At 40.5% G+C, this 16,565-nt stretch overlaps 1 long non-coding RNA gene across 1 annotated transcript; it reads left to right on the plus strand.

Annotated features, from left to right (window-relative positions):
- Positions 1-13,259: 13,259 nt before the first annotated feature.
- LOC136573400 (uncharacterized) lies at positions 13,260-16,270 on the plus strand. Its single transcript, XR_010785886.1, has 3 exons — positions 13,260-13,301; positions 14,211-14,339; positions 16,241-16,270. It is a non-coding gene; the product is annotated as an uncharacterized lncRNA (long non-coding RNA).
- The last annotated feature ends 295 nt before the right edge of the window (positions 16,271-16,565 follow it).

The following is a 16,565-nucleotide window of genomic DNA, read 5'->3' on the forward strand; positions in this document are numbered from 1 at the left end:
CCCCCCCCCCAGTATATTTAAATGAGCTAGTGTTACACTGGTTAGTTATTTAATTCCATTAAACTCCTGAAGTCCTTCTTCCCTAATGGTCACGTGATCTCATATTTACTCAGCTCAGATTTACTTGGGGTTATGTATTCAGTTTCTAGTCACTTTCTGTGATGCTACTACATGGACCCTACCACAGAAGCTGCATGTAGGGGGACACAAAACACTCCTATCATAGTTAATGATGATCACGCAGCTCCTGTCACACAGTTATAATAGAGGAAGTCACAGCTCAGCCTTCTGACTGTATACTTCTGGGCTGTGGCTTATTTAGGTGAATATAGAAGGTAATTATAAACTGTCCACTCAGCAGTAAGAAATGGTATAGCCTCTAGCTAATGCTGTGCTGATGCATCATGGCATTGATGTGAAAGCGAAAGTTTCACCATCAATATGGTACCTGATAAGCAGTACCTGACCTCTGCATTGTGACAGAAAATTCGGTGAGGGGTGGGGGCAGGGATGGAAAATTGGGTTTTCACTGGAGTGGCCTTTAAAGGGGTTGTCCGGCCAGAAACATCAGGTCTCATTACTTCTGTTTGCCCATTTCCATGCACTTTGTAATATACATTGTGCATGGAAAATGAAGCAAACAGAAGTTTTGGACTTACCTTTAGGGGTGCCCCCCCCTGTGTTGACCCTCGGTCGTCCCAGGTTACGACAAGAAATCTTCTGCATTTCTTGTCGGGCCGGCAGCAGCTCTCGTCGGCGCTGGAACGCTCCTCTTCCCTTCCGCGCATGCGCAGTCCTTCTTTCTTCTGCCGGGACCGCGCTCTTTACCTCTTCATCGCAGGGGACGCGCGCCGCCGGTCGGCGCATGCGCAGTACACTCACTTCCTGGTTTCATATACCAGAGCGGAGTGAGTGTCTGCCTGCCGCTGTCGGGACCGTCGGGACTTTAAAAGTATGTGAAAGGGGAGAAGGGGAGAAGGGGAGTAGGGGAGAAGGGGAGTAGGGGAGAAGGGGAGAAATGTTGGAGAGATGGATGGATGGATGGATGGATGTGTGCACGGGGGGGGGGGGGGGGGGCGGGGCGGGGCAGTGATGTGTGTGTGTGGTGTGGTGTGCACGGACCGGCTGACAGAAGTCCCGGGGGAAGGGGGGGTGTGTGGAGTGGGAGAGATCGATGGATGGATGGATGGATGTGTGCAGGGGAAGGGGGGGGGGCAGTGATGTGTGTGTGGTGTGCACGGACCGGCTGACAGAAGTCCCGGGGGAAGGGGGGGGGGGTGTGGAGTGGGAGAGATCGATGGATGGATGGATGGATGTGTGCAGGGGAAGGGGGGGGGGCAGTGATGTGTGTGTGGTGTGCACGGACCGGCTGACAGAAGTCCCGGGGGAAGGGGGGGGGGGTGTGGAGTGGGAGAGATCGATGGATGGATGGATGGATGTGTGCAGGGGAAGGGGGGGGGGGTGCAGTGATGTATATGTGCATTGACCCGGCTGACAGAAGTGTGGGGAGGGGGGTCATTGTGAGAGGGGCACTATGAGGGCATGTGTGTGTGGGGAAATGTTTTACTTTACTTTAGCAGGGGGCGGGGCCTGGGCGGGGAGGACTGTAGAGCAGTTCAATAGAGGTGGGCGTGTCGTGGGCGGGGCTAGGACGTGAGCTGAGGGAAATCCTGCCTTTTCATGTCTTACTACCATCGGGAGCGCGCACAAGAGGGGGGGGGGGGGGCGCAGGGCATGTGAGAAGGCAGCACAGAGGCGCCATCTTTGAAAACTGCAGAGAAGATCAGTCTAAGGTAATAAACTGACATTGCAGCTGATCTGCCGGCCAGTTTGAGCCCTAGTATGCTGTCTGTTACTATCCTTACTGAAAGGAAAGCAGCAGCATTATAAAAATTTTTACCCTGTGTGGCCGGACAACTCCTTTAAACCATTACCTGAGAGACAAAGATTAATGGGAACCAACAGCTCCGTAGTTACAGCACTTTTACAATGGGAAATTCCAACAATAGATCTCTATATCTTTACAATATGCCCTAAATGTCTGGTAGGTAGAGGTTCCACAATTTTTCACCTTCATAGCAGTTCTTTATATCCCCTTGTCCTTTAGTAAATTATGACTTGTATTCTTCAAAATGTGTGTGATATACAACAGGTTTTCCATATCTTTAAAAATAAGCTTAAATTAACCCTTTATGCACATACTACAAATGAAAAAGGTATTTCACTGATGTATAAAGGCCCTTTTACACGTAACGATTACACTGGCCAACAAAAAAAATATTTTGGAATGTTTCCTTAACTTCATGAGTCTAATCTTACTAATTTGGGGGTGAGAAAAACAAATATGACAAAATTTTTTATTAGCTCTAGTTTCTGTGATATACAGTAGGTGGAAGTATGTTATTTTAACGGATTAAGAGAAAATGATACATTTTAATTACATATGCTAACATTGAAATTGCATTTGCATTTTTTTTTTTTTAACGACCGTTACATTCAAAAGAGTTCTAAATTAATGGAAGAATTCCTGGCAGGTGGTTTGGGGTGGAGAATCATGTGGTGACTTCATGAGATCATTTTCTTTTGGCTTCCAGAGCATCCCTACACATAGACAAGCAGTAATCCACAAGCATTGCTTCATTCCAATGCCCCCGATATCTTTGTTCCATTACAGAAATATCCTGGTGGAATCTTTCTCTGTGTCCAACACTGACAGCTCCACAACTAGCTGGAAAAAAAGTGTAGGTGGGAGTGGAGTAAATGGATTTTAAGGGACATGTTGTATCCGAGTTGATGGTATTTTTCCATTAGTACTGTCACCAACTGAGTGTAGTTATCTCTTTTGTTGCCTAAGAATCCATGAATAACTCCCTTTAAGGCTTGCCAAGCTTCCTTTTCCCTCCAAAACTTGGTCAAAGGCAGGATCATTTACAATTTGTCGAATCTGTGGTCCAACACAATAACCTTCCTTAACCTTTGCATCACTCAATCTAGGAAATCTGTCTCAAGTGCTTAAATGCCTGTCCTTCCATGTCCATACCTTTGACAAAATTTTTCATTAAAGCCAGCTTTATATGAAGGGGTGGAAGAACATCTTTTGGGTCCACGAGAGGCGCGGTAACGACATTTTTCTTGGTAGAGTCAAGATTTCTTGCAGGCCAGTCCACTTAAATGTAATGTAATTGCCTATCCCTACTGTCCCACATACATAAAAAGCAACAATATTTAGTGAACCGGAGTTGCATTCCTAAGAGTAAAGCGATGACTTTTAGATCGCCACAGATTTTTCACTTGTGTTCAGCATATTTGATTGAGTCGAGAAGGGCTGTCATGTTTGCATAAGTCTCCTTCATGGGAACTGCATGACCAACAGGAATAGAAGGAAGACGGCTGCCATTGTGAAATATTACAGCTTTCAAACCAAGCTTGGAGGAGTCTATGAATAGCCTCCATTCAGTTGGATCATACTTGAAATTCAAACATTTGATCAGGTCATTAATGTCGCAGCAAATAACCAGATTTTTTTTTTTTTAAGAAAAACAAAGGAAGCAGATCCCTCTGACATTCTGTGTACTGTGAGACCCTGACATCACATTGGAGAAGATTCCATGGCTGTAGTCTTGACCCTAAAAGTTCCGCCTTTTATTTTGACAAGTCAAGGTCTCGAATGTGATCACTCAATTCCGCTTGACTCAGTCTGTGCAGTGTATCATCTTTTACCTCAAAGTCAGGGTCATGGGATGTGGAAGGCTTGTTGGGTTCTTCTTTTTTCACTTACTTCATTTTCTACTTTTCAAGCTCATAATGGTGGGGTGGAGTAGGAACTGGTAAACTAAATGTAGAATAGGTCAACTAGCAGATGAAAGATTTGGGTATTGAACTGTTCCTGTTTTCTTCATTGACAATCCTGCCTTTATAGGTGGAGTCAAGCAGAAATAGTCGTCATCTGTATGGTTTGTAGGCTTCTGCCAAACCATAGGCACAGCAAAAGCCATAGATCGTTTTTTATTTTTCAGCCATTCTCAAAGTTTAACTGAACAAGAGTTGCAACCTATATGTGGATCCCATGACTTATCCTCATCCCCTACCTTCAAACCAAAATAATGATGATAGGCAGTCTTCACAAGAGGTATCAGATTGCGTTTCTGTGACGAAAATGTTATTTCACCACAAATGCAACAAAAATTATTAACTAAATTTAGAGATTTTCGGGGCATTTTGATATAGCAAATTTTACACTTTAAACATACTCAAACTCAGTCATAGCAACATTTATTATGTTTATAACGTACAAACACATGGAGATCGTTGTCTTATTCCAGTTGAGAGGTGTGACAACTCCCCCCCCCCCCCAAGAAAATGCCCACAAAATAAAAATGTAAACTCTAAAAAATGACATGTCATTGTATCTCCAAAGCAAGAGCTAAATCGGTCATTTTTGTGGTGAATTTTGAATTCAGCAGATGGAAATACATAAGAATATGCTAACTTTGAGCCCGAAACAAAATCATCGTTGGGCAGTGTTATCGCTCAAAATTAGTCCAAACGGACGAAAATTAGCAATAATCGTTACATGTAAATGTTGGCACCGCCTAGGTTTTACATGTATTCTACACTGTACATCTCCCATGTTGTTTGAATTAAAACCTATGTCTACTATTGAACACTTTACACATAGAATTCAACTCTAGGAGAAGTTGACAAACCTTGTATAAACACTGCATTACTTATCTTGTATTGATCGTGATTTACAGACTATATTATACTCCAGTCACAATTCCACAGGCTCTAGGGCTGAAATCTTCCAAGCATGTTTTACTAACTCAAAGAAAAGACATAACTTTCATCTGTTATTTGAACACAGAACAGTGCAGTCTTCATACTAGGCAGTGTACAGGGATCTGACGAAGAAAAAACTCATTACAAAGTATGAGATCTGTCAACCTCTTCAAATACAGCTATCAGAATTATAAATGCAGCTCTGGAGTAGGATAGAGATTTCAATATGAAATCTTGTATAAAGTACAGTAATGTATTTATAAAGTCACTCAACATTTTATGTAAATTAGTGATCTAAAAATATAAAATTCTAAAATGGTGTTCAAAAGGGGAATATATACTTTTCTAATATATTGCAGAGGAGTGAGCTACAACATAAAAATTAGTGCCTGGTAAGTTCAGGAAATTGTTTGCAGTACCTCAGTCTAGAAAGGAAACTACTACAGTGCTTTGCAGGTCACCCATTATTTTGCGAGTGGCTGTCGAATTCTTAGAAGGGGATGTTCTGCGGCAGTTGTGGGTTTGATTTTTATGTTTAGGATAAGATCAACAGGTGTGTGTTGTAGATTATGGGGAAAACGTTTGGTACAGTGTTAGCCAGTAGAACAAAATGCTATTGCTCTCAGTAAGAGAAACAAAATAATCTTGTTTCTATTACTGAGAGCAACAATATTTGGTAGGTTGTGAAGATGGTGATTTTTTTCTTTGTAATATCTGAAAATATATTTAACCCTTTAAGGACCAAGTGTGGTAAATATACGGTGCTTGGTCCTGGGATTTAATCTCAGACAATGGCAGATGTATGGTGCAGAATTAAAGACCTGCTTCTGCAATCAAGAAAAAAAAAAATCAAGCTTCTTGAAACTAGAAAAAAAAAAAGTTAGTGAATAAAAGATATTAAAAAAATAGTCCTCTGTATCGCGAAAAAAAAAGAAAAAAATAACACGTAGCAAAAATAATTTTAGTAGCTAAAGGAAAAAAATAGGGCAGTAAAAACAACACGTGTAAAATTCCTAAAAAGTGTCTGGTCCTTTAGGTACAAAACAGCCTTAAAGGGGTTGTCCCGAGGCAGCAAGTGGGTCTATACACTTCTGCATGGCCATAATAATGCACTTTGTAATGTACATTGTGCATTAATTATGAGCCATACAGAAGTTATAAGAAGTTTTATACTTACCTGCTCCGTTGCTAGCGTCCTCGTCTCCATGGTGCCGACTAATTTTCGCCCTCCGATGGCCAAATTAGCCGCGCTTGCGCAGTCCGGGTCTTCTCCTCTTCTCTATGGGGCTCCGTGTAGCTCTGTGTAGCTCCGCCCCGTCACGTGCCGATTCCAGCCAATCAGGAGGCTGGAATCGGCAATGGACCGCACAGAAGCCCTGCGGTCCATGAAGACAGAGGATCCCGGCGGCCATCTTCAGCAGGTGAGTATGAAGACGCCGGACCGCCGGGATTCAGGTAAGCGCTGTGCGGGTGGTTTTTTTAACCCCTGCATCGGGGTTGTCTCGCGCCGAACGGGGGGGGGGGGGGGGGGGGGGTTTTAAAAAAAAAAAAAAACCCGTTTCGGCGCGGGACAACCCCTTTAAGGGGTTAAGATCATTCAGTGCAGAATAAAGCATTGTACAGGAAAGGATTGCCAAAAATACATTCTTTGCTGGATTTAGGATTGCTGGAGTAACAAGTCATATTGTGCATATGGCAGGTTTTACCTTTTTCTTTTGAAGTCTAGAGAGTCAATGAGTGTTGAATGCCCTTTAGTAGGCAATTTTAGGGAGAGAGGGAGGCAGACCAGAGATCCCGGAGGGGAGAACATATGGAGTAGACATATTTAGAAGTTCATATGCAAGCCAAACTCATGTTCTGAGGGATTTAGTGGAGATATGTACTGAAAAGCCAGGCTGTCAATAACTGTGCAGGTTACGGTTACTATTTGTACCTGCATTTGTTGGAGCTGAGCGCTCCGAGTGGGGTAAACAGCAGACAGCTGGACCGTGTCTTCTGCATACTCCTGCTGTGTTCACGGAGCGCACAGCTGGTATAGGGCAGCAGAATGCAGTCCTAAGCTCTTGCTCACGACCTGAAGGTTGCGGGTTCAGTCCCCGCAGGGTTCAGGTAGCCGGCTCAAGGTTGACTCAGCCTTCCATCCTTCCGAGGCCGATAAAATGAGTACCCAGCTTGCTGGGGAGTAAAGATGACTGGGGAAGGCAATGGCAAACCACCCCGCAAAAACAATCTGCCAAGAAAACGTCACAATGTGACGTCACCCTAGGAGTCGGTCACAACTTGGTGCTTGCACCAGGGGACTTTACCTTTTTACATAGCATTTAATCTCTGTTAATGCTGTGTCACCGACCTAAAATAAAGATTTCAATTTATAGGATTTCTATTGCATTTTTTTTTTTTAAATAACTTTCTTAAAACTTTATTTAACAAGGCCTGTTTTCACTTTTTTTGTTCAACTACCCTGTTTCCCCCAAAATAAGACAGTGTCATCTGTTAATTTTTGCTCCCAAAGATGCGCTACATCTTATTTTTAGGTGATGTCTTCTTTTTCCATGAAGAATTCACATGTATTGTTGAACAAAAAAAAAAAAAGAACATTATATGCTGTACAGTAGTTGTCATCACAAACCAGCATAACCAGACAAACTGTGAATCCCATCAAGAATTTCTTGTCACTACCATTGTTTCCATGTACACACTGTCTGAAGACTATAACAATCACCCCCTAAAGAATCAAAGTGACACACTGGTTGCCTGACTCACACACAGGGCCACAAAAAATAAGTGCTGTAAAAGTACCTGGCCCCCACACACTGTCTGGAGACAGTAACGATCACCCACAGCAGTTCCTGGACCCCTTGTACAGCAGGAAAGGTATTGCAGCTTCTGGCCCCCAGGGGGAGTTCATCACAGCAAACTTACACAGCAGGGACATAGCTAGGTCTTAAGTTCGGGGAATGCCTTATATTTAGCACTTCAGCAAAACCTCTACTAAGTCTTATTTTCAGGGGGTGTCTTATTTTCGGGGAGACGCTGTAGTAGAGCTTTCATTTAGACTTCTTCTGAAGTCCCCTTGGGACTTTGGCTCAATAAGAGTCTATCAAAAAGTACCATGAAGGCCATTGATTTTTTTAAATAAACAGACCTGGTCTTTGAGAATTCCCATTATGAACACAATACTTTTTGACTCTCTGGAATAAACCTTCTTCTTAAGGCCTTAATCTCAAGACTGTATATACGCAGCTATTTAGTGGAGTAAAAAAAAATAACTCAAAAATTACAACCTGAAGCATTTGATTTCAATGTATTCATTTACATGAACGATTTTTGGGTGCTTAAAAAAAATTGCGCTGGGAGAAATAGCACAACCGATTTTATACACCACGTCAAAAGATAGGTCTTGCCCTAACTTTTGCCGAGTTACGCAGGAAGCTCCCATAGACTTCTATGTAAGCCGAAAAAAAGGGAGGGGGAGGGAGTTCACTTGCGTCCAATGCTGTAAAAAAATAAATAAAAGGTAACTGGTTCTCTGTAAGGATTAGTAGTCATTCTGAGGATTTCTATGTGGCAACCATCCGTGTGGATGGCAGAAAATACAGGGCTCACGATCGGGACTCGACTGCGGAAATTCATTCATGCGATTTTATGGCATGTACAAGTGACCATAAAAATGCATAGTCATGTGAACGAGCCTTAAGGCTGCCTTTAGACAAGCTGATTCTTGTTGGAATGAGAGTGACATCACTACTAGCTAGTTCGCTCTCATTCAGTCTGTTTAGACAGGCAGACACACCGTTGGCTCGTTCAAACGAGGATCGTTCAGCCTTGCACATTTGCTGTATAAGCGAATGTGAAAAGCTGAACGAGTGCAGCTAATACTGAACGAGCCGGCAATAAAATGCACAATGAGCGAAAAGTGAACAATTCACTGGTCTACATCAATTTTGCGGACTACAAGATAACATGGCATCTTTATGTATTTTGGTGTACCGAATCCAAAAATCACAGCCATTTGTTGCAGTCACGTCTAGTTTTTCTGCAAAACGCTGTTTACTGTAACAGTATATATATATATATATATATATATATATATTAGACGAAAGCCCTCACTCACTCACTCACTGACTGACTGACTCGCCAAAAGTTCTCCAACTTCCCGATGTCATAGAAACAAGCATAGATTATCTCCAAAATAGGAAAAGTAATTGGGTCCCAACTCGATTATTCAATTCTAGCGCAAAAGAATTGGCCTCGAAATTTTACGTACATAATCTAAATCTGTCACTTCCCAATGTCATAGAAACTTAAAACTTGGCACGAGCATTGATGTTGTCATAAATAGGAAAAGCTAATGGGTCCCAACTCGATTATTCAATAATATGTGCAAAAGAATTAGCGTCCAAATTTTACGTACGGAATCTAATTCTCTCACTTTCCGGTGTCATAGAAAAGTGAAATTTGGCACGAGCATTGATTATGTCACAAATAGGAAAAGTTCATAGGTCCCAACTCGATTATTCAATTCTAGCGCAAAAGACTTAGCGTCAAAATTTTACGTGCGGAATGTTATTTTTTCACTTTCCGGTGTCATAGAAACCGGAAATTTGGCACGAGCATTGATTATGTCCTAAATAGGAATAGCTAATGGGTCTCAACTCGATTATTCAATTCTATGCGCAAAAGAATTAGCGTCCAAATTTTATGTGCGGAATGTAATTTTTTCACTTTCCGGTGTCATAGAAACGGGAAATTTGACACGAGCATTAATTATGTCCTAAATAGGAAAAGCTAATGGGTCCCAACTCCATTATTCAATTCTATGCGCAAAAGAATTAGCATCCAAATTTTACGTACATAATCTAAATCTCTCACTTCCCAATGTGATAGAAACATGAAATTTGGCACGCGCATTGATTGTGTCATAAATATGAAAAGTTAATGGGTCCCAACTAGATTATTCAATTCTATGCGCAAAAGAATTAGCGTCCAAATTTTATATACGGAATCTAATTTTCTCACTTTCCGGTATCATAGAAACGTGAAATTTGGCCCAAGCATTGATTATGTCATATATAGGAAAAGTTCTTAGGTCCCAACTCGATTATTCAATTCTAGCGCAAAAGAATTGGCGTCGAAATTTTATGTACAGAATGTATTTTTCTCACTTTCTGGTGTCATAGAAACAGGAAATTTGGCACGAGCATTGATTATGTCATAAATAGGAAAAGCTAATGGGTCACAACTCCATTATTCAGTTCTATGCGCAAAAGAATTAGCGTCCAAACTTTACGTACATAATCTAAATGTCTCACTTCCCAATGTCATAGAAACATGAAATTTGGCACAAGCATTGATTGTGTCCTAAGTATGAAAAGTTAATGGGTCCCAACTCGATTATTCAATTCTAAGCGCAAAAGAATTGGCGTCGAAATTTTATGTACAGAATGTATTTTTCTCACTTTCTGGTGTCATAGAAACAGGAAATTTGGCACGAGCATTGATTATGTCATAAATAGGAAAAGCTAATGGGTCACAACTCCATTATTCAGTTCTATGCGCAAAAGAATTAGCGTCCAAACTTTACGTACATAATCTAAATGTCTCACTTCCCAATGTCATAGAAACATGAAATTTGGCACAAGCATTGATTGTGTCCTAAGTATGAAAAGTTAATGGGTCCCAACTCGATTATTCAATTCTAAGCGCAAAAGAATTAGTGTCCAAATTTTATGTACGTAATCTAATTCTCTCACTTCCTGATGTCATTTTATATAAAGGAAATGTCGCATAGTTGCCTCCACGTGGGGTTTCCTGGGTAACGCAGCCGGGTATATCAGCTAGTTAGTAATATGAGCAAAATTATAATTCATTGTTGTATTGAAATGCATGTGGTCTCTGGAATGTATATGGGATGTCCTTCAAGACCACATGCTACACAGTGACTAAAATGTGGTGGCTAGAAAGATCTTCTGAAATATTTCCATATGCATGAGGCGCTTGTATACTGCATTGACGTCAAAGAACTTATTGACTCAATGGGATGAGATAGTTATCTACCTTCAGAATGGAGGCCTTTTATTGATAGTTCAAAAGAGAATCTAAAGTGTGTGTTGCTTCACAATGGCAATACATTAGCTTCCATTCCTATTGCTCACTTGGTAAATGAGAGAAACTTATAAATCCATGAGAACCCTTCTCCAAAAGAATCAAATATGATGATCATTGCTGAATTTTATGTGGCGATCTGAAAGTTATATATCAATTCTTCTAGGACAGCAAAGTGGATACTCAGAATTTCCTTGTGCCTTTGGGATAGCCGAGCAAAGGCAGAACATTATGCAAGGACAGAATGGCCAGCTAGAGAGAATTTTTCGATTGGCGAGAATAATATCGAGAATGAATCACATGTTAATCCGCATAAAGTGTAGCTCCCCTCCACTGCATATAAAATTGGGACTTATGAAATAGTTTGTAAGGGCTTTGGATCGAGATGGTGAGTGCTTCAAGTACTGCTATACTAAATTTCCTGCTCTTTCACACAAAAAGCTGGTATATTTGATGCCCCCCAAATAAGGCTTTTAATTAAAGACAGAGAATTCCTTAATACCATGAAAACCATAGAAAATGATGCTTTGTCTGCTTTTTCTGACGTGGTTACAGATTTCCTTGGCAACTTATGGAAATCTGAACAAATGTTGAACTATAAGACTGGGAGCGAACAGGAGTTCCAAATTGATTTCCTTCATAGCCACCTGGACTACTTCCCCTCAAATCTTGTAGCTATGAGTGAGGAAGAAGGAGAACGCTTTCACCAAGACACCAAAACCCCGGAACATAAATATCCAGGCAGATGGAACACAGACATGATGGCAGACTATGGCTGGTTTTTACATTGTGACAATCCTGGACAAAACTATTCCAGAGCATCAAAAAACAGAAATGGCAATTAAAATTTAAAACAACTATTGTTCTCTTGTTTAGATGATAACATGTAATATATTTGTTTCAAGCAAAAAACAAGTCTATGGCTTCTGCAGAACTTATTATCCCTGATATTTGACTTTATAAGCTTCAATCAAACAGTTCTTTGTGAAAAAAAAATTGACTTATTGCATATTTTTGGATTTCATATGTAGAATCGGCACCTTTCATTTGGGTAAAATCAGCAAAAATACTTCGGTCAGCAGAAATTTTTTTTTTCAAATGTAGACCAGTTGTTCGTCCAGTGGTTGGCTCGTGTTTAGACCAAACAACCATCATTCCCTTTTCCCCCCGAACGATAATGGTTCCATCTAAAAAGCACGTTAATGGCCTAGTTCTCGCAGATTAGCCATCATGACTCCACTGTTTGATAATCTGGCATTCTCTCTATCAGCAGCATGAGACTCTTCCTTGAGGTAAAAAGCTTTTGATGGGATCAGGTTACATTAGGTGAGGACATATCCTGATAATATACCTGCTGTCTTGAACCTGCAGGGGGCTCAACTCTGAGCGTTTTGCAGCTCATCTTCCAGATCTTGGAAACATGATCCATACAGCTCGGTTTCTGCACATTAATATCAGTTAGTTCTAATTAAATCCATGCATAATCTGAACAAAAGCCAATTTTGTTTTACATTTCTACTAGCCATATTGCAAAAAATGCCTGCAGATACATTGATTACTCTAATAACGTCTTCTCCACACTACACAGAGTGGAAAAGCAAGTTTTCAACAGGAAATAAGCATTTCCTGTGAGCAGCTCTTCTTAAAAAGTTGCTTGAAGATGTGTGTGCAGGTAGTAGAAATAGGAACAAGTCTACTTTAGAATATTTGCCCACACTGTGCATCGTAGATAAGCTAATATGCTTTATGATTTGTTAAATCATTACAGCTTAATGCCTGGAGGTGGCACATGGAACAAGGGGGAAAAAACTGGCTCACTGAGAAAACATCGTCATTAGAGAAAAAAAAAAGTTTGAGAGACTGAGTGTGGGTTATTAGTAACCAAGAGGGATTTTACCTACATCCACTATATGCTGTTAAAATTTAAGAGAAATTCCAAAGAGTCATCAAGGAAGGAAAAGAAAGTAATATTTATTGCCTCACAGGTACTGTAGTGTACGACTATTTGTAATATCTAAACTTTCACATTCCACCCTCATGTTTTATTTCCACAAATAAGAATATAAATTCATGTTTGGGATCTGTGCAGATCTCATTAGCATTATTGGTTTGTTAGCTGAAGGGTGATTTGAGTGTTAATTGCCATGTATAAGTTTCAAGCATTCTGTGTGCTGGTCTTAACACTCTTGGCTTTTTCACAAGAGTCTCCAGTTCCTTCAAAGAAAACTTGTATCGGAGCAGCGCAAAAAGATTTGAGGACACTGAAAACCATGGATGAAGTAAGTGTAGAGATACAGTATTTAGATAACATGCCTACACTGGGATATGCTGGTCCCAGTAGTCTACAGTAACATTATTACTTTCTTCTGCAGGTAGTGAAGGGAAGGAGCCGCTTCCTTGTTCCCACCGGCGTTCAGGTAAATAATTTGCTTAAAATATGCATGTATTCAATATGATGACCATGTTTAGCATCTGATATACAGTTTACGATGGCTTAAAAAACCATGTATACAATGGTATTACGTCATTTGTTTACCACCCTGTCTGAGGTGGGACTCCTCACATCTGAGACACATGAGACTAAGCCCTTAACTGCATGCCAAATTATTTTGTGTTCTGTTGGCCGGGATTAAATAAGTTTTTTTTGCATATTTCAAGTTATGACCCAATGTTTAGTTTCTATATTTAGTTATACACTTTTCTATGTGCTTGAATGCGGTAAGATAGGCGAGTGGTGTGTTGAAGGGTCTTTCTGCTTTAGAATACCCATTTTCACATACCCTATAGGGGCATTCTGCATTACTAGAGAAGTAACTCATTCAGGAGTCTTGTCCTTATTCAGCACCTCTACTTGCTCTTGAAGACAATGAATACAATGCTCACTATGTAATCTTTCATTTTCCATGAGGTGGCGCTGCAAGGGAATAGAATACTGGCTGCACGAGTGCAAATGAGTTAAGGTCCTTTTAGACAAGCCAATTCTAGTTTAAACGAGCAAGTGACGTCACACTAACTATGTAATTCAGGAGAAGTACATTCGACAGTCACTGGGCCATTTCAATTATATTGTGGAGAGGAGGCTGATGCTATTATACTTTTTGGATATGGCAACAGGTCAAATCAAGATGCCATGATAGGAAATAAAGTAATGCTGTAGTTCCAATAATTTACTAGTAATTAACTTGTTAAAAAACTGTCTTTAAATACTTGCAAAAATATATCCTACTTCAATGGCTACTAGGAGCCATGTAATAATACAATATTGCACAAAGTGTATGGTCTTTTTTTGTAGTATACACACTGACCATTATTTCTGCTTCTTTTAGACGAACTGCACCTTGAATGCTCTTGACTGTTTTTCCCTCATTCTGGATGGGCTACATAGCAGATTTCAGCGGGTCACCAATGTAAGCAACACCATCAGTAATGTCTTGAAGAATGTGGAGAAAATCATGGTAAGAAAATGCAATTTATATTCAGCAGTACACATTGTAATTACAAGCTTATTTTACATTGTCATGTGCAGAAACAGGTTGTTGGGTCACTTTTCCTTAGTAATAGTGAACATGTTAAGCTTTTTGCATAAAAGTGCTATAATAGTTTGGTAGACACTTACACACTGGTTGCTATGTGGAATCGCTTCACTTTTCCTTGCACTCATTTGATAAATGTTCCCCATTATGAATAGGAAAATACATTTGGACGTAATTATAGCGGAGGCGGATTGTTCACAGATGATAACTTTCATGTTATTAACCATTTCCGCCGGGATACTTCCTTATATAAGGAAGGACATAAATAACTTTTCACATTCACTTCTCTTTTATATATTCAGTCTCTGCAACTATAGTAGTGACTGCTGGAAACCCATAACTCCTAGGATGCCCTGACAGTCTATGGCTCTGGGGGACAATATTTGGACATCCTTAAATAGTCCAACATAAGAGTGTCCAGGCGGTAGTATTCATTTGCAGAATGAACCTCAAGACACTCTACAAAGCACCATATTCTCCATTAGTAGCAATACTTCTAGGGGAGAATACATATAGGAGATCCAGGCTATGAATTCTTAGAGAAAATAAATTGTGCGTCTTTATGCATAATCTGAAGCACATGGAGGTTTAGTATGATACGTAAACATTTATGGTTGTATGTTTAGGATCTGTGTGTTGGGAGGGATATAGTTTCTACTTCTGGAGCACGCAGTAGGTGTTAAACCTCTAAGACCATGCATGCTCTTCTGGGAAATTACGTATGCAAATAGAGATGCGTCTACAGCGCCACCTATTAGAAGGCAGCATTCCTACAAGTCAACATCCGACCTTTTACGAGGCCTTGTAACATGACTGGGAATATTAGCCAAAGTCTTCTCCAGGAAGAAAAGATAACCGTGTACAGACTGTTTCTGGGTTTTTGCCCCTCATCAGTGTGCCATGAGCTGCTGGTTAATGAGAGGCAAAACCCTGAAACAGAAAAATTTGCTTGCAGGAATGCTACCTATTAAATAGCAGATAGATAATCTACATGTATACCATGCACAGCTCCAATTGGCCGTCAGTACACCCGCATACCATGCGCAGCTCCCATTGGCAGTCAGTACACCCCGTATACCATACGTAGCTCCCATTCACAGTTAGTACACCCGTGTAACATATGCAGCTCTCATTGGCCATCAGTACACCCATATACCATATGCAGCTCTCATTCGCAGTCAGTACACCTGTATACCATACTCTGCTACCATTCGCCGTCAGTACACCTGTATACCATACTCTGCTACCATTCGCCGTCAGTACACCTGTATACCATACTCTGCTACCATTCGCCGTCAGTACAGCCGTACACCATACGCAGCTCTCATTGAGTGCTGTTTAGCGAGGGATTAAGAGGTCACAGGTGTTTAAACTCTTTCCCTTTTCAGTATTATCCATGCACCACTATTCCACATACGATTAAAATATCTGTCTGTTCAGACAAACCAGCATTATGTCTGTGGCAATGATTAAGATGCATCAAAATATATTTAAAGGAGGAAGAATTATTAATAAGGCAAAAACTTCCCCGCTAAAATTACTCAACATTCAGTCCTCAAGACTAGACTGTGAAAAGTCCATCTTCATGAATAGATGCTGTCAGTACGTTCCATTCATGGAACATGTATAACTCTGGTAAACTACACAGAACATTTCCTTACTATATGGAGGTAGAAGCAAGTTAGGAGCTAAACGGGAGTTATATTTGCAAATTTCTGAAGACAGCCTTTATATAATGTGTTTTATCTGTGTTCCTAAATACTCAATGACAATGATAACAGCCTGCATATGACACCCTCACTTACCTGGTTTGTTTCTCACAGACAATGGATTCAAAAGAGGCAATGAAAGGGGTAAGTTACAAATCAAGTGTAAAAATGAAGCTGATGAAACTGATATTTCCTGCTTGTATTCACTGTATATGCTTGCCACAAAAATGATAAGAGCATCTTTATCAATAGCTGGAGCTGCTTGAAGAGGAAGCAGGCTGGTAGACAGATTTTATATGCATTTTTCAGCAAAAGCAAGCACTGGTGCTTTCCTTCAGGGTCTATGCAAATTGTGCCATCAAATTGTGTTTTTTTTTTTTTTTTTGCTGTGTCACAAAATTGTGGCAAAACCACAGTGATTTACTATGAACAAGAACTG

This window comes from Eleutherodactylus coqui, chromosome 7 (assembly GCF_035609145.1).
Source record: "Eleutherodactylus coqui strain aEleCoq1 chromosome 7, aEleCoq1.hap1, whole genome shotgun sequence".
Classification (NCBI taxonomy): domain Eukaryota; kingdom Metazoa; phylum Chordata; class Amphibia; order Anura; family Eleutherodactylidae; genus Eleutherodactylus; species Eleutherodactylus coqui.